Below are 26,358 nucleotides of genomic sequence, written 5' to 3'. Positions count from 1 at the left end.
AAAATAAAATGATTAAAAAAGAAATATTCATTTCTGAAGGATAAGAAGCTGCAGTAGTCAAAACTATTTGAACTACATCTAAAATATTTTCTGGTAAATTGACATGTTGACTGTTAGCATGTAGGTGAAAGTTGTTGAAAAGATGGAAGAGATTTCCTGCTGTTAACAGACCAATCTGTGCTCTCTTTCAGACTGAAATTGAAAAACTGACCCTTGACTACTTGAATCTATTTCACTTTCCTCCCTTAATCAAGGTAGGCAAAGAAAAGTAGTGTTATTTTCAAGTACAGTATATCTATTGTATTTTTTGCAGGCTTTACCAATTTTGTGTATGGAGCTTCATTGGTCATGATGCATTCTGGATCATTGTGATTCCTTTGCTTTTCTTTAACTTAAAATGCAGCTCTGTATTATTTTTAAAATATTAATGAGAAAATGTCATATGCAAAAGACTGACAGAAGCCTTATCACAACATGCATGCTATAGATCTATTAAGCACCTGCTGATAAGCTATAAATGTATTTTGAATTATTAGTTCCAAACTGTGAAGGTTTTCATATTTTGTACAGAATAATGTTGATTACTTGATCATGTGGGTCAGAGCTATAAGGGAATATAAAACCACTGTCTATGGTTTAAGATTTGTGTAGCACCCAGTGAACCTGACCACAAAACTAGCAAGCAATGAAATAAGCTAATTATTACACTCTGTGGTATAAAATTGATATAAGTTGTAATTGGCAGCTGTGCAATGTCTTTTTGCTGTGTTTCAGTTATTCATTAAATCTGCTGGCCCTGACGTAATCTTTATATGTAACATGTACAATAATCAACTGATTGTATATAAATGGAACAGAAACTGAAGATTTGGAAGAAAATACTTACTTTTATAAATTGAAAAACAGTATCTTCTCCACGTCTACTCTGTCCAGGCCTCTCAGAATTCTTCAAGTTTCAATGACATCTCCCCTCAAAATTCTAAACTCAATTGAGTACAGACCCAGAATCTTCAACAGCTCCTCATATGACAAGCTCTTCATCCCAGGATCATACTTGTAAGCTTCCTCTGAACTCCCTTGGAGGCTAGCACATCCTTCCTTAGATACGGAGCCAAAACTGCTCATAATAATGCATGCAGTCTGGTTCATAATATTGCATGCAATCTGACCAGAGCCTTACATAGCCTCAGCAGTACATTTCTGCTTTTACATTCTAGTCCTTTCAAAATGAATGCTAGCATTGCATTTGACATCCTAACTGCCAACTGAACGTGCATGTCAGACTTAAGAGAATCCTGAACAAGGACTTCAAATTTCTGTAGTTTTTCGCCATTTAGAAAATAATCTAATCCTGTATTCCTCCTACCAAAGTGCATAATCTCACACTTTCCCACATTGTATTCCAGCTCCCTCTTCTTTACCCATTCTCCTAACATGTCTAAAACCATCTGCAGCCTCCCCATCTCCTCAACACTACCTGTCCTTCCACCTATCTTTGGGTAATCTGAAAGTTTAGCATTAATACCGATTTGTCCAGATTGTTAATGTATAATGTGATATTGTGATCCTAACACAGATGCCGACATTAGTCACCAGCTGCCATCCTGAAAAAGACCTCTTTATCCCCACTCTCTGCCTTCTGCCAGTTAGCCAATCCTCTATTCTTGCCATACCTTACCCCTAACACTATGGGCTGTTAGCTTACTTAGCATCCTCCTACACAGCATCTTGTCAAAGGCTTTCTAGAAATCCAAATGGATCATGTTCACTGGCTCTCCTTTGTCTCACTCACTCATTACCTCCTCAAAGAATACTAACAGAATTGTCAGCTGTGATCTCCTCTTGAGCAAGCAGTGCTGACTCAGACTATATTACCAAGCACTTTCATGTACTCTGCAATCTCATCCTTAATAATGGACTCTAAAATCTTACCATTGACCAAGGTCAGGCTAAATTGCCTATAGTTTCCTGTCTTCTGCTTCCCTCCCTTCTTAGACAGGGGTATTTAATCAGCCATTTTCCAGTCCTTTGAAAGTTTGCACATTCTTCCCGTGTCTGCGTGGGTTTCCTTCAGGTGCTCCGGTTTCCTCCCAAGATCCAAAGATGTGCAGGTCAGGTGAATTGACTATGATAAATTGCCCATAGTGTTAAGTGCATTAGTCAAGGGTAAACATATGGTAGGCGAATGGATCTGGGTGGGTTACTGTTCGGAGGGTCAGTGTGAACTTGGGCTAAAGGGCCTATATCCATACTGTAGGGAATCTAATCTAATCAAACCTTCCCAGACTCCAGTGATTCCTGATATATCACCACTACGAACTCCACTACCTCCTTCAGAACACTGGGGTGTAGCCCATTTGGTCTGAGTGATTTATCTGCCTTTAGACCTTCCAGCACCTTTGTCCTTAGTGAAGCCCATTACACTCACCTCTGCCCTCTGACTCTCTTGAAGTTCTAGTGTGCTACTGGTTTCTTCCACTGTACTTAGTCAGATCCTCTGCCATTTCTTTGTTCCCAGTTAGAACTTTTCCTGCCACATTTTTTGTGGTCCGATGTCCACTCTTGTCTCTCTCTTACCTTCTATGTATCTAAAGAACTTTTGCAATCTTCTGTTTTATTACAAGGTAATTTATATTTCAATTTCATCTTCTCTCCCTTTATTGCTTTCTTAGTTGTCCTCTGCTAGTTTTTAAAGGCTTCCCTATTCTCTGGCTTCCCACTAATCTTCACTACATTATCTTTTGCTTTTACCATGTCCCTGACTTTCCTTTATCAGCCATGGTTGCCTCTCATAAGTATGTTTCTTCTTCCTTGGGATGAATTTCTGCTGTGCCTCCCAAATTACACCCAGAAACCCCTGCCATTGCTGCTCAGCCATTTTTCCTGTTAGGATCCCCTTCCAATCAACTCTGGCCAGTTCCTTCCTCATGTCTTCGTAGTTATTTTCAGTCTTGGAACAAATAGTGTTTTTTTTTATTTCAGGACTTTTGATCTTAGTTCTGTTCTGTAAATCCTTTCACCGCGATAGGGTCTTATATCTGTTAGTTATACGTTTTTCTGCTAACTTAGTTTCCTATATCATTATCTAATGAAACTTGAATCACATTTGTGTCCATCCTGGAGGACATCAGCTCTCTTGAAACTGGTACTTTCTTCCTTGTAGTATCCTAGATTTCTAGATCAAGCAATCACTTTCTAATTGACAGATGTATTATCTGTTTGCAGTAGACAAGCCAGTTTATTCTCCATGACATGCCTCCTATCTGTACACATTTTTCTGTTTCCAATGAAGTCAAATGTGGCCTATATGCCTCGAGTTGTTGTTCATATTGGAACTTTTCAGTGTCCTATTGTACTTGTATGTGAAGTAAACATTTTCAGAATCTCATGTTACTGAAAGATTGCTGCTCACACATCAACGTTTCTCTTACTGGCATTGAATGTTCTGTGATAGAAAACAGGATTGAACATTTTCATCAATCCTGTGAAGCTTGACTTCCTCAGTGTTGCTAATGTTAAATATTTCCCTTGTGCCAACATCAGTATTCTCACTAGATTTGATCATCTATTTGGGTTGCACCATGAGTCTGGAAAGCCCAATAGAGTCTTCTACTGATATAAAAGCAAAATACTGCAGAGGTTGGAGCTCTGAAATAAAAACAGAATGCTCTGAAGAAACTCAGCAGGTCTAGCAGCATCTGTGGAGAGAGAAACAGAGTTAATGTTTTGAGTCAAATATGACTCTTCATTAGAACTTGAGATTCTGAAAAGGAATCATTTGGGACTTGAAATGTTAACTGTTTCGCTTTCCACAGATGCTGCCAAATCTACTGAACTACTTAAGCATTTTCTGCTTTTCTTACTGAAGTCTTCTACTGCTTAGTCAATAATAGTTTGTTCCTGGTCTAGTGTTTGGTCAGTTGTTTGCATCTCTAAAAAGTTGTCAGTCTCCTCGAACTCTTCTAATGAAAGTTCAGGTCAAGATGTGTGCAGGTTCAAAGTGAAAATGTACACTTTTGTAACGATCCAATATGAGTCACATTATCATGTGACTTGCAACATTCCTGTGCTTCTGACAGTTATTCCACCTGTACCATGTCCTCATATCTTTGTGGACTTGAACTTTTACTTCTTCAGCCATGGTAACTGATTGGACAGAAACACTTGCCCCTTAATCTCATACAAAATCAACAGAATGAACATGAACAAGTTCTGTCTCTTCTTTCTCTTCCAGATTAGCTAATTTCCCTAGGAATGCCACAGGTACTTTTGTCAACAGAGGTACCTTGTTTAATGCAGGTATCTTTTCTATTAACAGTGGGTGTCCTAATCTGTAGACCTGTTACATGTGTGATCACTTGCTCTTGGACTGCTCTACAATTGTGAAGAAGAACAAAGAAAATTACAGCACAGGAACAGGCCCTTTGGCTCTCCAAGCCTGTGCTGATCCAGGTCCTCTATCTAAACTTTCCATCTATTTTCGAAGGATTTGTATCCCTTTGTTCCCTGCCCATTCATGTATCTGTCTAGATACATCTTAAATGATGCTATCATTCCTGCCCCTACCATCTCCACTGGCAACACGTTCCAGGCACCCACCACCATCTGCATGAAGCACTTTCCATGCATATCTCCCCTAAACTTGTCCCCTCTCACTTTTAACTCATGGCCCCTATTAATTCCCCTCCACTCTGGGAAAAAGTTTCTTGCTATCCACCCTGTCTACACCTCTCATGATTTTGTAGATCTCAATCAGGTCCCCCTCAACCTCCTTTCCAATGAAAATAATCCTAATCTACTCAACCTCTCCTCATAGCTAGCACCCTCCATACCAGGCAACATCTTGGTGAACCTCCTCGGCACCCTCTCCAAAGCATCAGCATCCTTTTGGTAATGTGGCGACCAGAACTGTACGCAGTATTCCAAATGTGGCCAAACCAGAGTCTTATACAACTGTAACATGACGTGCCAACTCTTGTACTCAATACTCCATCTGATGAAGGAGGGCATGTATTATGCCTGGCCACTCTACGGACCTGCATTGCCACCTTCAGGGAACAATGGACCTGAATACCCAGATCTCTCTGTACATCAATTTTCCCCAGGATCTTTCCATTTTCTGCATAGTTCGCTCTTGAATTGTGTCTCATTATAGAGTCATAGAGATGTACAGCATGGAAACAGACCCTTCGGTCCAACATGTCCATGCCGACCTGCTATCCCAACCCAATCTAGACCCACCTGCCAGCCCCTGCCCATATCCCTCCAAACCCTTCCTATTCATATACCCATCCAAATGCCTCTTAAATGTTGCCTCCACCACATCCTCTGGCAGCTCATTCTATACACGTGCCACCCTCTGCGTGAAAAAGTTGCCCCTTAGGTCTCTTTTATATCTTTCCCATCTCACCCTAAACCTATGCCCTCTAGTTCTGGACTTCCCGACCCCAGGGAAAAGACTTTGTCTATTTATCCTATCCATGCCCCTCATAATTTTGTAAACCTCTGTAAGGTCACCCCTCAGCCTCCAACGCTCCAGGGAAAACAGCCCCAGCCTGTTCAGCCTCTCCCTGTAGCTCAGATCCTCCAATCCTAGCAACACTCCCTAGGACCTTACCATTAATTGTATAAGTCCTCATTAAGTGTACAAGTCCAAAATGCAGCACCTCGCATTTATCTGAATTAAACTCCATCTGCCACTTCTCAGCCCATTGGCCCATCTGGTCCAGATTCTGTTGTAATCTGAGGTAACCCTCTTCGCTGTCCACTACACCTCCAATTTTGGTGTCATCTGCAAACTTAGTAACTGTACCTCTTATGCTCACATCCAAATCATTTATGTAAATGACAAAAAGTAGAGGGCCCAGCACCTATCCTTGTGGCACTCCATTGGTCACAGACCTCCAGTCTGAAAAACAATCCTCCATCATCACCACCCTGTCTTCTACCTTTGAGCCAGTTCTGTATCCAAATGGCTAGTTCTCCCTGTATTCAATCTGCATATTTTCCAGAAGTTTTGCAAATATTGCATTTCTGAGTGATTTCTGGGCATTGTCTGTGCATGTGAGGTCTTATTTTTGGACAGCAATGGCACTGTTTATAGCATCAGGTGATTGTCTTGCTATCTATGTAGTGTTATCACGCTTATGTAGAGTGTCCATACTGTATGAAGTGAATAGGTGCACTCGATCTTCTTCTTTCAGAATTTGTCCATGAGTCCTTCTGGTTTCTATGTCCACTTAAGTTTCGGTTGATAACTCCCAGAATATTGATGGTGGGATTTCAGTGACAGTAATGCTGCCAATGACGAAAGGAAACTGTTGGATTCTCTCTTGTTGGGGATGCCACTTGGGTGTCACAGCATGGGGACATTAAGTCAAAACATTAGTATTAGTGAATCATTTAATGGAAAAATAAACAGAAGAATAATATTAAGACTTTAGATACAATTTAAAACATCGTAGCTGAGAGTTGCAAATCAACATAGAAACAGGAGTAAGTCATTCAGTCCTTTCAGTTGTTCTGCCATTTATGCCTTGAGGTAATGGTTAATCTGAAACCCACTCTATATACCCACTTTTGCTCCATATACCTTCGTACTTTTGACTAACAAAATCTATGCAACTATTTCCAATTCTACCCCTACCCAGGTGTAAAAGCCAGCATTCCATTGTCCTTTTTGATTATTTTCTGAATTTGTTCATGACATTTCAGTGAAGTGTTCTTGGATCCCAAGATATATTTGGACCTGCACTTCAACCTCTTCACCAACAAGGAAGTACTCTTATCTACTTAGGAAGTAAATTAGTGAAGTACCTCAGATTTTACTAGGTTGAAATCCATTTCCATCAGTGCTATTTACAATGCTGCCTATCTTGTGGCATTGACAAATTTGGACATGTGGCTTGCTGCCCCATCTTCTGTGTCATTAATATATAAGGTGAATAGTAAGGCCAAACACAGATACTTAAAGGATATCACTCCTAATTAAAGTACCTTCACATCATTCCTATGTTCTTGCCTCCTTTTGCTCAGCCGATTTCTAACCAAGACAATTCCTTCAATTCCGTAAGCTTCAACATTAGCTAGCAGTCATTTATAAGAAACCTTCTCAAATGCCTTTTGGAAATTAATTGAAATGACATTCATAGATATTCTCTGGCTCTGTGCTAGTGGCTCTTGAATCCAGCAACTGTGTTGCTATATTATTTCCAGGTTTTATGACCAATTAGTATGATGACTGGCCATGAGAGGTGAATCTCAATTCTAGTATTTAAAGGATTACTCCAAATATTAAGTTTGATGGATCTTGGAGTTAGGAGAAATACAGAAGGAATTGACAGAAAGGATTCCATATGCTCAAAGGCTGTTTTTTGTTTTAAAAACTTCCCTGGAGATGATGTTAAGGACTATAGGGGCTTAGAGGGAGACATCCTTTGGAGAGATACTCTTTCCTTAGTATGGGAAGCTGAAACTTGCAATTGAAATGAAGATATGTGATTGGACGTGTCCATGAAGTCAATAGCAAAAGTATGGTGTGATTCATGTGGATTCAGTGCATGAAGCATTTTAATGGTGAAACAAAAGAGGAAAGATGAGTTCATTGCCAATTTCACACAGATTCCCACAACAACCCCAACTCTGTCTTCTCAAGCCTAATCCAGCACAGCACTCCTCATACCAATACACTTTATAGGGACACTCATCCTTCTCTGTCTTTGCAATTCCTCACATTCCATCGATTCATCCCACCACAGACATTCACTCAACTCTGCATGCAAAGTCATGTCTCTCCCTCATAGTCACCATCAACAAAAGCTGCCCATCTATTCATGACATGGAATTATTCTCACTCATAGACCTCCTCTTTGCCTCCTTGCAGAAAAAAAGGGCATAGAACACATTGAGAGGTAAAGAACAAGAATTAGCTGGCCAGCCATTAATCAGCTAACAACTGCAGTGGTGAAGGTGCTGGATATCGGTGTAGACTCAGCAATACTGGTCATCAGAGATAGGGCCTTCCTGCTACTTTGTGACAAATTAAATATCAGGCAGCACCTTGATGCACAATGCTTACTCATGTTATAAACAGTAAGTGAATGTGACTGCATAATGATCACTCAAGGCATTCTTACCTTGATTGGATTAATTCTACACCTTAATCTCCAGCAGGGTCTTCAGGCATTCCAGCAGAGGTAGTGTAGGGAATTTGACAGGTCCTCAGAGGGGATCATTCACTCATAAGGCACACCATCTCAGGACTCAAACAGGCCAGGCACAGTGCAGTTCCTTAGTTTGAAGAACTTTACCCTTCTTTACTAAAATTAACGTTAACTGGTAAGGTGTTTAATTGGGTTTTCATCTTGAGTTACACATTTCACAAGTGAGGAACATAGGAAATAGAAGCAGGAATAAACCATTCAGCCTTTGACGCCACTCCATCATTCTAGGTCTTGGTTAATCTTCTACGTCAATGCCATTTTCTACACTATCCTCATATCCCCTGATACTTTTTAACATCTTGAAATCTCTTGATCTCTATCTTGAATGTGCTCAATGACTGAGCGCCCACAACCCTCTCAGGTAGGGAATTGCAAAGACACATCCCCCAACTATACACAATATTCCAGCTGCAGTATCACCAAAGGTATATACAAGTCAGCATGACTTCCTTAATACTGTATTAAAGCCTTCTTGCAGTAGGAGGTAGGATACCAACTATATGTGTTAGCTTTCAGTGACTTCTAAATAAGGACACACATATCCCTTTGGACATCAACATTTCCCAATCTCTCACCATTGTCATCAGTATTAAAGTCAAAAACAAAATTTCTGCCTCAGTTTCTGTATAGTTTCAATACTTCAGGTGAGTCAAATGAGCATGCAATACCAACCACTGTCACTATGTGCTTAGGTAAATAGCTGCCATATCATCATATTTTGAGTGAGTCTACAGGACTTAGTGGTCTAAAGGTTTTAGAGGAACACCATTTGGTAATCTATTGAAAAGGAGCTCTTTCCTTGAAAAAATGTGTAATTTATTCCATGATAGTAACCAGGTGCAAGCAATATTAGTGAAATAGACATTGTTACTAAGACTATTGGGAAACCTTAGATGGCAATTCTGTCTCCTTCAAGATTCAGAAATGTTCTGCCTTTCCCACTCAAATCCTTATTGACATCATCAGGTTGGGTGGAGCTTAATTCAGTCTTCAGCATTAACCCTTTCAGAACTATTAAATTATACAATAATTTGTAATTCTTTGCAGATTTGTTTGCTAATGCTGCTGTATGTTAGAATGCTACAATACCTACTGCTCTTGTATAACTAAAAAACTTTGTTTGAAAAGCCAAATATGAATTATTAAACAATTTCTTTGAAGGATGAGGATTCTGAGGAGGATGATTTTGGAGAAAAAGTAGTGAATCTGGATCTGCTTTTCGGTTATCATTTAAAACCAGGCAGAGGATCTCAGGTAAATTGCTTCTGAATATAATTTATGTTGTTCTCTATTCGTTCTGTATAATTTGTTTATTTGTGGGATGAGGGCATTACTGTCCAGGCCAGAATTAGTGGCCCATCCCTAATTGCCAAGAGGGAAGTTAAGAGTCATCCACATTGCTGCGAATCTGGAGTCAAATGTAGGCCAGACCAGGAAAGGATGGCAGTTTCCTTCCCTAAAGGGGATTAGTGAACCAGATGTTTTTTTCTGACAATCAACAATGGATTCATGGTCATCACTGACTCTTAATTCCAGATTTTTCTTTTCATTGAATTCAAATTCCACCATCTGCCATGGCAGGATTCGAGCCCAGGTCCCCAGCAGATTATCTGGGTCTCCTGATTAACAGTCCACCAATAATACTACTAGGCCATCCCCTTAAATATGTCAGGTCTAGGAACCTTTGCTCGAGTTTCAACCTTAATACAGATTTCCTGAAAGATAGGAAGTACTATTGGTGTGAGAAAATGCTGAGAATTTATTCCCAGCAGAGATGTAGTAGTTGCTAGATGCCCCAAATAAAAAGATCTTACTATTAACCTTAGTGAGGCATTTTTGTTGCTTGCTAAAGCAAATCTATCCAGCAAGCCAACAAATTGACTAAACCCCACTTACCCACCATCAGTTGATTTGAATAATTATTCATAGATTAGATTAGATTACTTACAGTGTGGAAACAGGTCCTTCGGCCCAACACCGACCCTCCGAAGAGCAACCCACCCAGACCCATTCCCCTCCATTTACCCCTTCACCTAACACTACAGGCAATTTAGCATGGCCAATTCACCTAACATGCACATCTTTGGACTGTGGGAGGAAACCAGAGGACCCGGAGAAAACTCATGCAGACAGGGGGAGAATGTGCAAACTCCACACAGACTGTTGCCTGAGGGGGGAATTGAACCCAGGTCTCTGGCGCTGAGCTAACCACTGTACCACCGTGCCGGCCGTAAGTTTGTTTTACACCTTTCACCTTGGAAGCCAGACTAATATGAGAAGTGGAAAATTTGGTCATCAGATCCAAATTAAAGAAGTATCTGTTTTGGGGGGATGAATGTCATCTCTGCTTTTATTCCTTCAACATTCACAGTAAATACTTAGCAGCTTAGGTTAAGAATGGCATGGATGAGGACCATAAGGCATAAATCATGTGAAAAGAAACATAATGCAGAAGAAAAGTCTCAAAGCAAATATTGGATTTTTGCAACAACCGATCACTGCTTTGGTAACCAAGTACACTTGCAGCCGCGTGAGGTTGGAACACGTGATTTTGTGCCATTTGAAACTTCAGGCACAGTACACCATTCTTGGCAAAGGGTGATAAACAGGCTTTTTGTTCCGTACACTAACTACAGCATCTGATAACTGATGCATAGAGTTAGCAGACTCAGGCGTGTTTTATACTTAGATCGAAGACCACTGAAGATTGCCAGGAACAGTATGTTTTGGGTTCTAGTGGTGCTGTGGTGGTGTATCTCTGCCTGGACCAGAAGGCTCAGGTTCAAGTCCTACCTGCTTCAGAAGTTAGTTTAGTGACAATCTCAACTTATATTTTTTTAAAAATCGAGAATACCTCAAGTAATTTATAGAAGAAGCTTGATTTGTGACGTACAGTAATATACTGATACCTAGATTGTTCACATATTTGACATTATGCATATGCTTCTTCACCTTGCAGCTGTTTGAGACTGTCTTTCAGTGTATCTAACAAGATGGTGCATCTCAAAATCAGAGTTACAATGGAGAAATATACTTTCTGTTTAAATGTGGGTTGGGAAAGCACATATTTCCAAGTAGTATTGATGCTATCTTTGGACTTGTCTATGCAGTTAATAACCAGTCCGTGCAATCAGTCTCAAGTGCAAGCAGACCATAAACTAAATATGCTTCTCAAATTCTTTCTTGACTTTCGGCTATCCTTAAGAGGGTGCAGAGGAAATTTACCAGAACAGTTCCTGTTTGGAATGGTTGTAACTTCAAAGTTAAGTTGGAGAAGCTGGTTTGTTTTGCTTGGAACATAAGACATCAAGGGAATTTTATAGAGGTGTACAAAATTCATGACAGGTTTAAATAAGATAATCAATAAAAAATTGTACTCATTAGCAGATGATAGGAGACACGGATTTACGGTTTTGGACTGAATTGTGAATTAGATTTTGTTGTGAATTTGATTTAATTTTTTGTGTACTCAAGTACAGGAGTACAGTGAAAAGTGTAAAAAGTCATCATTCCTGGAGCCATCTTGGATATGAAGGTGCCAGATACAAAATCTTAGGTATAAGGTAGAAAAATAAAGAAATACGGTGATAGTTCAACATTACAGTCCTTCTTAAGTGCTTAGCCTCTGGTCTAGATTCTGGCACTTCCACCCTGTGCAGAGACCAACATCAACAGGAAGCAATCGGCCAACCTTGAGTCCCTTCGCTTGTTACCATGAGTCTGCACTGGACCGATCACAACAATGCAGTTGCCATGGGCCCAAACACACCTCTGCTTCCCCCACCAGGAACACTCTCTCGACTTCCTCCTCCTCCACTGCTCCCGCCGGGAGCACAAACTCGCTTCTCTCCGCTGCTAATGAGGAGAACATTCCATCAGATGTGCTGGACACCTTGGAGCTGTCAAAGCTTCTACAGAAGGTAAATAAGGTTAAAGTAAGAAAAGAAAGCAGAGGAAGAAGGAAACAACGTAAAAGCGGACAGAGTAGATGAGCTCCAGGCAGGAGCCCGTACACTGTTCTGCCACTCTACAGCCATCTCCCGGTGACTGGAGATGCAAGAGAGATGTGAGGAAGAACATTTTTTACAAAGCAAGTGGCAGTGAACTGGAGCTCACTACCATGAGAGAGGTGGAAGTGCACACAATAAATGCCTTCAAAAAGAAATTGAATGGATATTTGGGGGAAATAAACTTGCTGAGCCACAGAGATTGAATAGGAGAATGGGATTAACTGGATTGGTCTACAAAGTGCTGGCAAAAGCATAATGGGCCAAATACCCTTCTTCTGTACTGTAATGAGTTTATGACTGTGTATTAGTTAAAATTCAAAAGAAATAACCATTCTAACAGCAGGGCCTATTGTAAAGCACAGTGAAAACTCCCTGAATGGTGGCGATCAGAAGTAAAATGACAAGGTAAGATTAAACTTAAAAAACAGTGAAAATGAACTGGTAGATTTCTGATGAAGAGAGAAATAGAACAGTAATGGGAAACATTGGAAATAATCAGGAGAATGCAGGAGAAATATATTTCACTCATAAACAAAAACAAACCAGCCATAATATGCTGTCAATGTATGACGGAAAAGGTACCGAACAAGTACAGCTTTTGTCATAATAAAGGAAAGGTTCGCAAAAAGGACTTCAAAATGATTACAAATAAGTCAAAAATTCAATTAGAAAGGCCAAGTGAATCTATAAACTAACTTAACAAGGAGCTTAAAAAGTAATACTAAGCTATTCTGCCGACACATAAGTAACAAATGAAAAGTCAAAGTAGACACAACAGTGCGAAGGGTGACAGTTGATGATTTCATGATAATTACTCTGAAATGACAGAAATATTCAATAGTTACTGGTGTTTACCAGAGACCAACATGGCAGTCATGACATTAGAAGGAGAAATCAAAACGATATCAAGATATTTAATATAGCAAAGTGGTTAAGGCTAAATAATTGATCAGTTAAAATGATTAAGGACAAGATTACCAGTTTAGATGGATTGCACTTGTCGATCTTAAAACCAGGCAAGGGATATCAGAAAAACTATTATAAATAGAAAAATTAATTAGTAGTGGAAAAGACTGACAGGAGAAGACTGCTGACGTTTTTGTACTTAAAAAAGGGGATCGAACAAAGGAACTATAGACCAATTCGTTTAAAATTGGTGGGGAGGAAGTATAATGGGATTTTTACTTAGAAATGCAATAGATTAACATTGAGAAACAAAAAGAAAATCATACTAGTTAGAATGGATTTGAAAAAGGGTGATCGGTTTGTTCATCCTTCTCTGAAAGGTAACAAAAATCGTAGATTAAGTTAATGCAGTTGACCTAACACATTTAGATTTCAAAATGACTCCCATTAGAGTACAGTACAGCAGAGTAGACTCAATATTAAGGTCAGATTATTTGGAGTAATGGGACAAGTAGCAGAATTGGACAGTGTTACGTTATATTCTACAGCCAGCATATTTTTAAGAGGCACAGAGGGCTAAATCTGAGTAGATGAGGTCAATGCTTTTGATATAGGCTCTTTGGATTTCAGCAAGGCTTTTGATAAGGTTCCACATGAAAGTCTCATAGCAAGGGTAAGAGCCCAGATCCAATGAAACTTGGCAAAGTAGATGCAAAATTATGTGGCTGAACTCAGAGGGTGATGGTTGAGTGGTGTTGTACTGACTAAAGATCTGTGCCCAGTGGGGTCCCACTGTATTGGATCAGTATTGGAGCCCTTGCTGCTTGTGATTTATATAAATGATTTAGACTTGAATGTAGGAGGGTTGATCAATAAATTTGCCAATGATATAAAAATTGGGTGGTAAATAAGGGAGTATAGCCTTTGATTATAGGAGAATGTAGGTGGCATTCTAGTAATCTACTAATCAGTAGCAAATGGAATTCAGTGTGAATAAATATGAGGTGATGCATTTGGGCAGCACAAACAAGGCAAGGGAATAGATGACAAATGGTAACACCCTGAGAAACTAAGAACAAAGAACAATGCAGCACAGGAACATGCCCTTTGGCCTTCCAAGCCTGCATCACTGCATTTTGCTCTCCCACACTAAAACTGTTTTCACATACAGGATCAGTATTCCTCTATTCCCCTCCTATTCATGTATTCATCCAGCTTCTTGAATGCTGCCATTGTACCTGCTCCCACTATCTCCTCTGGCGATGCATTCTAGGCACTCACCAACCTTTGTGTGAAAAGCTTGCCGTGCACATCTCTTTTAAACTTCCCCCCTCACACCTTGAACCCACACACACAAATGATAGACCTTTCCCTGGGAAAAACCCTCATACTTTCAACCCTCTCCATACCATTCACAATCTTATAAACTTCTATAAGGTTGCCCCTCAACCTCCTGCATTCCAGTAAAAATAAACGCAGTCTATCCAATCTTTCTTCATAACTAAAATCCCCTATATCAGGCAATATTCTGGTAAATCATTTCTGTACCCTCTCCCAAAGCATCCATCAGAACTGTTTTCAATATTCCAAGTGTGGCTTAACTAAAGTTCTATAAATCGGCATCATAACTTGTCTATCCTTATACTCAGTGCCCCTTCCAATGCAGACAAGCATGTCATAAGCCTTTTTTACTAACTTATTTACCTTTGCTTCCACCTTCTGTGATCTGTGGATCTGCACACCCAGATCCCTCTGCTTACCATACTCTAAGGGTTCTGCCATTCACTGTATAATTTCCACCTGTACTTGACCTTCCAAAATGCATCACCTCACACTTGTCCAGATTGAACTCCATCTGCCATTGTTCCAAATTCACTTCATTAACTAGGTAACACATCCCAATGATGCCCATCTCATTCAGTGCTAGTCAGATGCTCTTCTTCACCGTAGGCATAAGTATTTGCCACTGTTGGGACATCGCAGGATTATTGGCCATGATGCCATCTTTAAAAGGTCATTTTGCATCCAGTCAAGTGATAGCAACCCAGAGATGCCCTCCCCATTTTGTGAAATTTGGCATGGCAGATAAAAGGAATTTGATGTGCCACTTTGCAATGGGGTGCTAGATGTCCTTGTGGACGGGGTAGTGCAGAAGAAGACCATCCCAGGACTGGCAGAGGAGACCATGATGCCAGACCCTAACTTAGTATGGGTTTACAATCTGCTTCAGTGTGTTCATAACCATCTGGAGGAATGCTGCAGGAACGTCAATGAGCTCCACACCACTGTGTAAGTGCCACTGTCTTCTCTCAGCCACCTCACACTCACTGTATCACTGTCACTGCACCTACCTCTGATAAAGGCTCATTTTCTCACACTCTCGCTAGTGCATGCAACATCTTTCCTCACTTACTCTCAGCCATCTAACCCCATCCCAGACAACTAACCTTTCATGACCTCTGTGCCTCCAACTCAGTCACTTGGGACACCACCTTGCCACTATTTGCACAAGTACCAACAGTTTTCATCTTACTCAATCCCTCGCTTTTCCTCATTTCAGTAGAAACCAGCATACAGCAGTGCAGAAGAAACCAACACAGATGGTTCCCCTAGTGAGGAGAGGATCCTTATCATGACCAGCCTGAGTGGCTGACTGACTGTTTCCATGCCCCCGGACTGATACTAGACAAAGCTCTTGAATGACTGTACCAGGATATCCTAACTGACAGTAACCCCCCGGACTTGATTGAAGGCTACTCCCCTTTGACACTGAGACATGACTATTTGGTTGAAGCAGTGTGTTTGCTGTGTAGGCTGCTGATGCATGCTCTAGGTATGACATTGAGTTAGGACAGTGTGTTACATCAAACTGTCTGTCCCTTTGCTGACATCCATGCCAATCTGCCTGGCTTTTTGTCTGCACTGAACAGCAAGGCAAGTGAGAAGTACTGTGGGCCTTTAAACTTTTTTGTGTTGGGGGGGGTGAGGGTGTGCAAAGGGCAAAACATCAATGGAAGGCAGGGTCCTGTGAGTATCTAGGTAGGTGCAAAGTGAGTGGGTGTTAAAGGAACAAGCAAGCAATCCTAAGAAGCTCACCGTAAACTGGGTGCTTGTCCCTGTATAGGCGAAAGTGAGGACTGTAGATGCTGGAGATCAGAGTCAAGATTAGAGTGGTGCTGGAAAAGCACAGCAGGTCAGGCAGCATCCGAGGAGCAGGAAGATCGACGTTTCAGGCCGGAGCGCTTCACAATTCCTGATGAAGGGCTCCTGCCCGAAACGCGATTTTCCTGTTCCTCGGATGCTGCCTGACCTGCTGTGCTTGTCCCTACATGCAAACTGTCCTTGCAGCAGCATTACAGTGGAACTAAGTTAAAGCTAAGTTAAATTGCTTTTGCATTAAAGTGCAAAAGCACATTTGAAGTGGATTGGAAATGGGCCCTGATGATACAGTGAGCATGTAAGGTGCACGCGTCTGCTGCCCTGGGGTGTGCCCTGAGATGTTGGTGACCGTGTCCAAGATGAAAGTTTGGAGAAGCAAGTGGCAAGCTGAGGTCACCAAGTACCCATTAAGACTTTAATTTGGGAATTCTCGGCATTTAGTTTCTTTCCAGAGGGTGAGAAAATGGGAACCTGCATATCAAAGAGGTGACAGAAGGTGGCAGTAAGGATAATGAAGCACATTAATCCCTGTTAATAGGTCTCACACTGCTCACTAGCAAGTATTTCATTTTGACATCCTGGACTTGGTTAAAAAGGCAACATTTTAGTCTCAGTATTGTAAATGGCTTCACTTGACAGCTCTTCTAAGTTTATCCAATTTCTTGCAAAAGCTCTCATCACTTGGGTTTGGGAGGATTGCACCCAACCTGTCAGAATGTGTTTAAGAGAGATGCTTGTATTATCATCACTGTGTGTGACCTGAAGGTATAAAGGTTTCCATCTTACCTTGTATCACTTGAAGTAATACATGCTACTTGAAGCATTCTGCTCTCCATAACCTCATAGCTTAAACCTATCTGAGACTTAAGTGCCTGTGAATGTAAGTATGTATAGAAAGCTTTGTTTTAACTGGCACCTTATTAACAGGAGCTCTTAATAAACCTGCAAAAGTTATACATTTCAAATACCATGATCTACATCGATATTTTGATTTGATTTATTATTGTCACATGTATTTAGGTACAGTGAAAAATTTAGTTGTGCATGCAATGCAGGTAGATCATACCTTACAAAGATCATCAGGTGATAGAACAGAGTGAGGAATACAAAGTTACATCTGTAAAGAAGGTGCACAAAAAGCAAGATCAACATTATCTTTGTACTTATGTTGTAAATTATACTTGTACGTAATATGGTGCCATATATAGCACCATTGAAAAGTTTTCACTGTAGTCCTGTACTTCTATTCTTGAGGAGAAGTGACAATAAAATTTATATCTGAATACACTATAACAGTGATGTATACACCTCCCTGAATTAACCTTGTATGGTTTTACATTGATTTTAGGAGATGCATTGATATTTTTACAGAGATTTTTTCAGGAATGTCGATATCTCGAAGCTTTGCATGGTCAAAGTTTATTATGGTTGTGTGTACCCATTGATTATCTGGAATCCTGGTCCCATTGGTGCCAGTTAATAAAAGGGTTGGTGTATACAATAGCTAGTTGTAATAAACGACTGTTGATTTCCTGAATACCTCCCTCATGCAATAATAAGGTATATGGGATATTTGCGATTATTAGCTGAGGCAGAGAGTTGAAGAGCAGGGAGGTTATGCTGGAACTGTATCAAATGTTTTAAGATTAGATTACTTACAGTGTGGAAACAGGTCCTTCGGCCCAACCAGTCTACACCAACATGCAACCCACCCATACCCCTACATTTACTCCTTCACCTAACTCTACGGGCAATTTAGCATGGCCAATTCACCTGGCCTGCGGGAGGAAACCGGAGCACCCGGAGGAAACCCATGCAGACACGGGAGAATGTGCAAACTCCACACAGTCAGTCACCTGAGGCGGGAATTGAACCTGGGTCTCTGGCGCTGTGAGGCAGCATTGCTAACAACTGTGCCACCGTGCTGCCCTGATGTTGGTTAGGCCACAGCTAGAGTATTGTTTTAAATTCTAGAATCCACATTATAGGAGGGATGTGATTAAAGTAGAGCGGGGAAAAAAGGAGATTTACCAGGATGTTACCTGGCCTGGAGAATTTTAGTAATGAGGAGAGATTGGATAAACTTGGGTTGTTTTCTTTGGAGCAGAGAAGACTGAGGAGGGACCTGATGGAGATGCATAAAATTATAAGGGCATAGATAAGGTAGATGGGGAAATAAGTTTTCCCCTTTGTGGAAGGATCAATTACCAGGGGCATAGATTTAAAGAGGTTTAGAGGGGATGTAAAAACATTTTTCATCTAGACATGGCAATCTGGAACTCACTGACTGTGAGGGTGTTAGAGACAGAAACTGACATAACATTTAAGAAGCATTTAGCTGTACACTTGCGATGCCAAGGTATACAAGGCTATGGGACAAATGCTGAAAAATGGGTTTGGAATAGTTAGGTGGTTATATTTTGACTAGCAGAGACTCAATGGGCCAAAAGGCCTTTTTTTCTGTGCTGTGTTCCTCTATGACTGTATGACCATGACATCCACATCCAATTTCTTAATTTACAAAGGATATTATAGGCGTTGCCACATCAGGTAAAATACCCTGCTAGAGGCAAAACATGAATCTAATAGCAACCTGGTTACAAATAGAAATCATAGTTTAGGCATTAAAGACAGGTATTCAGACCTTTAAAGATGCAATGAAGTGAGCAATTTGGGCTCAAGAATCGGAGGTGTAATTTCAAAATTGGGTGGTGTTAATGCAGAAGTGTGCAACAAAATATAGAAAGATGTTAATAAGCTTGGAGACAGACATGTAATTGGCAAATGAACAACAGTATGGATAAGTGGAAGGTAGTATGTTTTAGTAAGACGAACACAGAGGTCACATATTCATTTTAACATGACTGTATAAATAGGGAAAGAAAACAGGGTACAGATGCACAATTCACTAATTCACTGCAGTGGTGCAGATTAGTTAGACGATAAAAGAAGCAAAGGATCAGGGTTCATTTCCAACAGTGTAAAGGTATAACTTCTAGGAAGTTTGATTAAATTTGAATTTAGCTTTGGTTAACCCAGACGTGGAGTATTGCAAACACTATTTACCTCGACTTTATAGAAGGAATATAGGAACATTGGAGATGATGTAAAAACATTACTAGGATGATTCTAGAACTGAGAGGAAGTAGACTAATCTGTTGTTGCTGAGTAACTAGGCATTTAAGTCTTTATGTCTAGAAAAGAGAGGTTAAGGGGGTAAGCTGGTAAAGATCTTAAAGATCATGAGGACGATTCATAGAGTGGATGCAGAGAAAATATTTTTGCTTTCGGTAATATCTAAATTAGGGATCATAAATGTAAGTGAATCACAAAGAATTTAGGAAAAGGCACTTTACTCAGAGGAATGTTAGAATGTGGAACTCTACCACAAGATTTGGTTGGGTTGAGGCTAAAGGGAGAAATGATACCAATTGGCTTAAATTAAGATGAGTGAGACAAGGCTCAGATGAAGAGTAAACAACAGAATAAACCAATCGGATTATGTAGCACATTTTTAATTATGTAAATTCTAATCAAATAATTGTACCCAATGAAAACCAAGAAGATCAGAAACACAAGTTATCAATCAAATACAAAATTAATTAGCAACTTGTCAACAATGCAACTTCCTGCTTCCCCATCACTATCAAAAGCCAAGCAGTGCATCATTGATGTATTCCCAGCATTCTGAATCAGCACTTGCCCCTTCCCAAATTCCCACTTCCAAGCAGAAAATCTGACCTCATATTTAAAAGTCAGGATAAGGAGCAGTCTCAATAGTGTTACAGTTGGTATTTTAAGTTGTTGGTCTACAATGTGATGAAGCATGCTCTGTGTTCAGTATGGTAGAAGAAGTTGTAAGTTCTATAGTTGCGTGGTATTGATAACTTGTACAGTTTTTTTGAGGATAATTTATGATCTTCATTTCAGTAAACATGGTTGGTGAAGTATGCTGTTATTTCCGTGGTTTGGTGGAGGTTGTTAATTCTATTGTTCAACAGTAATTGTTAATTCTGTGGTTTGGAGGAAATTGTTTGTGTTTTGGAAAAGGCTATCATGCACTTTGTGGTTTAGTGAAGGGTTTATGGTCTGTGGTTTGGTAGAGGTGTGGTGGATGTTTCACATATGGTGTAGGATGTGTTTCATGTTTCACAAAGATAACATGCAGGAGATTTGTTACCTTGTGCTTTAGGTCTCTTTTATTCTACTTAATAGGATTCAAAGGAGCTGTGGTTGCAATATAGAACTCAAACTTTAAAATATATCCTCAATTTTATAAATATTGATTTATAAATATTCTTTTACTGGTATTGTATGCATTATGCATATTCAAATGAAGCTAGTTAGCACTGGGCAATTAAACATTTTTTGCACATTATTGTACTCAATGATTGAAATCTATTATAAGTCTAACACAGTGTACAGCTACCTTTACAAAAGTATTCCAAACCCATCTGCAAAACATATCATTCAGCTTTTTTTCAGACCTTCAGTTCTTATGGCTTATTTGAATGATATTGTTTAATTTGTGAATGTTTTGAGATATATCTTGTTTCGTCAACTCCTTGGAACTCCTGAAAATTCAAACTGCGCTTGAAATCCTCATTCACTGTCAGAGAAAACGTATCACAGATTTTAAGACAGTCAGTTATTGTGAAGATTTTTGATTTGCTTAACAGCTGATCTTTCATAACTTTTTAAGGTCAATACTTTATATTCTACAGAGTTGATTATTCATGTTTGATTTTCTGACATAATAAGCACTGTTTGATTCTAAAACTATGAGGTGTGTTTTCAATAAATAATCCTATTTTCTGCCTCCTTCTGTTAAGCTCACATTGTTGTTTCTAATACAACAGAAAGCAGCATTAAAAGTTAATGGTGGTATGCTGTCCTTGTTGCTATGCTTGTGAGGAATCTTGACTTTAGATTTGAAATCCTAGCAGTTACAATATTTTTTCAATAGCTTTGTAAATGCTAGTTTAAATTTTAAAATCACAATTTTCTGTTTATTTGTATACTCCAGTATATAGTGAAACACCAAATTGCTTCCTTAAGTTGCATTTTATTTTCATGCTTTTAGCTGTAAATGACTCATTTTGTGTCCTTTAAGGATCCTATATCACATAGGCAGGCCCCATTTAAAACTGCTGCGCTGAGGCTGGTTGAATATAATCAAAAATGCCCCATTTAGTCAGAAGTCATTTTCTTTTCAAAAGGCAAATGTTATTTAATCTTTCAGCTGTTCATTGTGCCATCATAAATACTTTCTTTTTGCTGCAGTTGTGGGGCTGAAATGAGCCCACTAATTGCCTCCTATTTCCAATGACATGTGGTGGTTTAGTGGGAAGAGAACGCAGCAGGGAGGAGGAAATAGGAGGCTGAGAAAATGAGAGCTAATTATTTTCACTTGCTCATGTCAGGTTGGTGTCAGGCTTGTTTTTACAAACTAGAAGGTTTAGCACTAAATAAAACAAACTGGCGTCATGTTTTTATATACTGGCAATGTCATGAAAGCAGCTGCACGGCAAATAATGCCTGCAATTGCATGGACACCATCTGACTTCCACTGTGTGTCTGTGCTAATGAGTATATCACAGTGGTGCCAAGTGAAAGGTGCTGAATTATGTATGATTCTTCATTAGTGCAGTAATAGTTCTGTACATCATTATGGGACATTGTTTCTCCTGAGGCGATTAAAAAAAAATCCTCTGTTCAAGACCTAGTAGTAACCCCTACATGCTAGTGAGGTCCACTTGTGTAGTTCTATGTGAGCAGCTTCCTGTAGATTCTTTTTATATATTTACAATTGTCCCAAGGGATGTTGGAACAGTAGGCAATGACATTGTAAACAGAATGGAGTAACACAGATTAACAGATACTTATCTGATCTCAGGCCTCATTTCCACTTAAAACCAAGCACAATGACATTTGCTGATCTGTAGACCAAGATAATGATGCAAAGTAAAAATGTTGGTAGGCTTAGATGTTTGTCAGATACTGTCAGTTAATATTAGCAGTTTATAAAGTTTTATTTCAGAACTTATAGAAATCCTTTAGGATTCTAAATGAAAATCTTTAATAATAAAGCTTAATTATTAATTTAAAAATCACACAACACCAGGTTATAGTCCAACAGGTTTAACTGGAAGCACACTAGCTTTCGGAGCACCACTCGGTCCTTCACCAGTCCAACACCGGCATCTCCAAATCATGATTATTAATTGTGATCCATTTCAAGTATGCCTCGATTTAGATGGATCCACAAACATTTGCTACCTTAAAAGTGTCATGATATGTTTCTATAATATAATGTTTTTTGCATATTAATCTTTGGACGTAGAAAGTGATGTGAGTTTGTTGATATCTTGCAGATCAAGTAGAGAGAGCTAAATCCTTTTGATTAGCTTATGCATCTTTCCTTTACTTACCTCATGCATTGTTCCCTAATTAAGATGTGAGAAATAGATATTTGTTCCAAGATTTCTGATTTATGGTTAATTGCCATGAAGCAAATGCCAAGTGGCTATGGATCATCTCAAGAAAAAGACTGTGGCTTTAGAAGGGCTACAGCACAGAGTCACAAGAATGGATATAGGTTCCAATTCTTTATATTCCATGTTTGGATAAACTTGAGTTGTATTATATTGAGCTTAGGAAGTTAATGAGTGCTTTAATCAAGGTATTTAAAGTGATATGGCTATTTGATGAAATGGCTTGAAAGAAACTGTTGCTTCCTGAGGCAACGTCCAGAGCAAAAGGGTGTTCTTAAGCTACAGAGCAAAGCCATTAAGAAGGAGGAGGTTTGGAAAACTGAAACTCTTCACAAAGGCAGTGTATGCTGGGTGAATTAAGGTTTTCTAGACTGAGGTTATTAAAGGGGATGAAAGATTAGGGGTAAATGGGACTGAGGTATAGATCAACCATAACCTAAACTAATGATTGGAAAACTCCACGGGCTGAATGGCCTGCTGCTATTCTTATACTTGCATGTTTTTACAGAAGAATTTGATTGTGACGAAAGAAGCCACCGCTGGCTGAAACATTCTTTCTGAGATGAGAGCAGAATTTAATTGCATGTAGTGGATTTTGAACAGTAATGGGAATGCATCATATCCTGAAGAGTCCCCATTTTTATGTTTTTCCATAAGGGGAGGCAGTGATTCACATCAGTTCTGGCTCAGTTGGTAGCACCTTTGTCTCAGAGTCACAAGGTTCTGTGTCCAAGTTCCTCGCTTGAGTGTAGTACTGAGGGAATGCTGACTGTCAAAGGTGCCATTTTTCAGATGAGGCTTTAAATCCAAGCCCGTCTACTTACTCAGGTGGGTGCAAAAGATCCTATTACATTATTTCACAGAAAAAAGTGGAATTATCCCTGGTGTCCTCACCAACATTTGTCTTTCAATTATTATTTAAAAAAACAAAATATTTTCTGTTTATTATCCTATTACTGTTGTGGGAGTTGTGGACAAATTTTCTGTTGCATTTCCTTCGTTAAAACAATAACCACATTTGAAAAGTACATTGTTAGTTGTAAACTGTTTTGAGATGTCTGGTCAGAGAAAAAAATCTCTGTAAATACATGACTTTTATTTGGTTGGCACTAGAAATTCACTGTGTGATGCAATACAGCATATGCACATAAGGCAGACCCTCCTTCACCCTGGTGACATTCCATTGTCAACAAAGTGATGATTTCACAAAACCTCTACAAGATGCCATATTTTATTGCTGCAGACATCTAGCAAATCTTGAAGTAAATCTTTAACATGTAGGACTGATTGAAATCAATGCAGAAAATCATATCATGCCCTGGGAGGTGAAAAAAAGTTGCAAAGCAGGATTCATTGTCATTGCTTCCATGGCATAAAATCCAGCAAATTGATGGAGGTTTGGGGAGTGGTTAGCCAGGAATCATTGTTTTGCACTATTAAGTTGCACGCATGGATTAAATATTACAAAAAACCTCACATAGTTATGTGATTTATATATCAGATTTTACAGATTAGTGAAGTGTGCACATTTTGGTGTAATGATCTTTCGGCAGTTGACTGAGAAAAATGGATACACAAAAGTATTCTCTTGTGAGTTGTATAGTTTTTGTGTTTTTTTCAATGTATCCCACGTAATTTGTACTCCAGTCTGCTTCTGTATATTTCTTCTCACCAAGGATGAAAGTTATCAGACAGATTTGCACAACTTTTCTGGAAAGGAGGGGGAAGGGAATCAAGAGGTCCACTTACACAATCCGCACAGTGCTGCCAACAGCGAACAAGCAGAAATCATCTGGTGCTAACAAAGGACATGTCACCTTGTCATGCCTCTCTTACAGAGAATGCAATTCCTATGTACATCATGAATAAGTATTGAAAGGGAAAGATTTGTGCCCTTTTGTCCACAAATGCATTTGTAACTCCATTTCTAACTTAAGCATGCAAGCACAGGGAAAATATCTCAATGTGGGCTCAAGTTGCAAATATATCAAATCACAGATAAAAATCAATTCTGTTTCTAACAGTCGTTTTAGTTTTGTGGGAAGGAGAAACATTCTTGATTTTGCATTAAAAATGAGAAATGTTTGATGTGCAAGAAAATAGAAAAGAATTTACATATTTTTTTAAGCTAGTATTATGGGAATAAAGAAGGATTTCTCAGATGCAAGTCCGTTGTACCTATTAAGTCTTTGTAATGTTTTATGCCAGTCATGGAAATGATCATGAAAAATGCAAATCACACAGTCTTAACAGTACAAAATGGCCAGTGATGCTATGTCAGCTGTTTGTAAAAACAGATGTTACTGGCTAGTTACATAACTATTTGTAAGGAAAATAAAGTGTGCATCAAAAAAGTGTTACCTCCTCTTTGTGAGTAACTGAATTACTTGATATGGTACTCGATCTCAGAAATCAGAGAGAATCCAAGTTTGGTTTCTTGGTCTGTGTGGATTGTTGATCACAGAGTGACGTCAGGGTCTCACAAATGACCTTAGTATGCCCTGATTTCTGAAGGTAAGAAAATTAACCAGGCTTTCCACTCCCGATCATTTCTATCGTCTGTATCTGTTGGCAACAGGATTAAACCAGGTTGCAACACTCTCTGCCAAATAACCCAGCAAGACCCAATATCTGGGTTTGTATATGAAAAGAGGTCATTTGATGAGATCGTAGAAAATTAATAGCATCAGTGGAGCTAAACCTGAGCACTGGACACCACAACCTGCAAAGGAAGGAAACATTTTGTGTAAACAGATGAGCTGCTTTAATCAAAGCCACATATTGATATATGTTTTCTGAATTACTCTGAAATCTCATTTATTTCTGTTTTGTAACATCTAGAAAAAGATCAATTTCTACAGTAGGTTTTACTTATGTTTCTGAATAACTGTTTCCTTTTGCTGCTTTTGTGAGGGAAAAGATTCAGTCTATTAGGAAATACAAGGTTGACTATGGCATTGCTGTACTGGTCAGTTAGTATTTATAAATATGTTGTTAATATTGCTGGATTTAAGTACCTTCAATCAGTTTCTCTACAGGTTGAAAGCAATTGTAGTGCAAGTTTGACAATTTAATACATGAGGAATGTTTTCACAATTTGGGGAATGTTTATTAATGGTAAATGTTTTTGTTTCGATTATATAATCAATTTCTACATCTCTCTGCAAAGAACTAATCCCTGGTGTATTTTTAACATAACACTATTGTATGTCTATAGCAGCCTCTAGGTTGTGCTGTTGAATCACCTTTCACATGGTGAATAATGTTTTGTAGATTTTCACTCGTACAAAATTAATTAAAATAAATAAAATAATTTCAAGTACTATTCCTTATATATTCCTAACCATATTAGAAAAATAAAGTATTGTGAAATTATATTTGTAATCCAATGTGCCCCTGAATAAGAGATTTGTAACAATTAAGGCACACTCTTCTGTATAACCATTATTTCTCATGTTTATAAACCAGAAAACGTGAACAATATATTTCTTCAATAAACTAAATCCCTGTTTGTAAAATAAAACAATATAAATTTGGTTAAATCAAAAAGAACTTTGAAATATAGAA

General features: G+C 39.1%; 1 protein-coding gene across 2 annotated transcripts in view; it reads left to right on the top strand.

Moving 5' to 3' along the window:
* The first annotated feature begins 9,390 nt into the window (after positions 1-9,390).
* Positions 9,391-26,358, top strand: part of LOC122551556 (mitogen-activated protein kinase kinase kinase 20-like) — a 31,587-nt gene continuing 14,619 nt past the window's right edge. The window contains exons 1-2 of one of the 2 annotated variants that reach the window (XM_043693615.1): positions 9,391-9,476; positions 24,468-25,305. The gene's annotated coding sequence lies outside the window, so the exon portion shown is untranslated. The other variant, XM_043693616.1, reaches the window with a different exon arrangement.

Source organism: Chiloscyllium plagiosum, chromosome 7, assembly GCF_004010195.1.
Source record: "Chiloscyllium plagiosum isolate BGI_BamShark_2017 chromosome 7, ASM401019v2, whole genome shotgun sequence".
In the NCBI taxonomy this organism is placed as follows: Eukaryota; Metazoa; Chordata; class Chondrichthyes; order Orectolobiformes; family Hemiscylliidae; genus Chiloscyllium; species Chiloscyllium plagiosum.
Note: the sequence above shows the minus strand (reverse complement) of the source record. Positions and strands in the feature narration are given on the sequence as shown.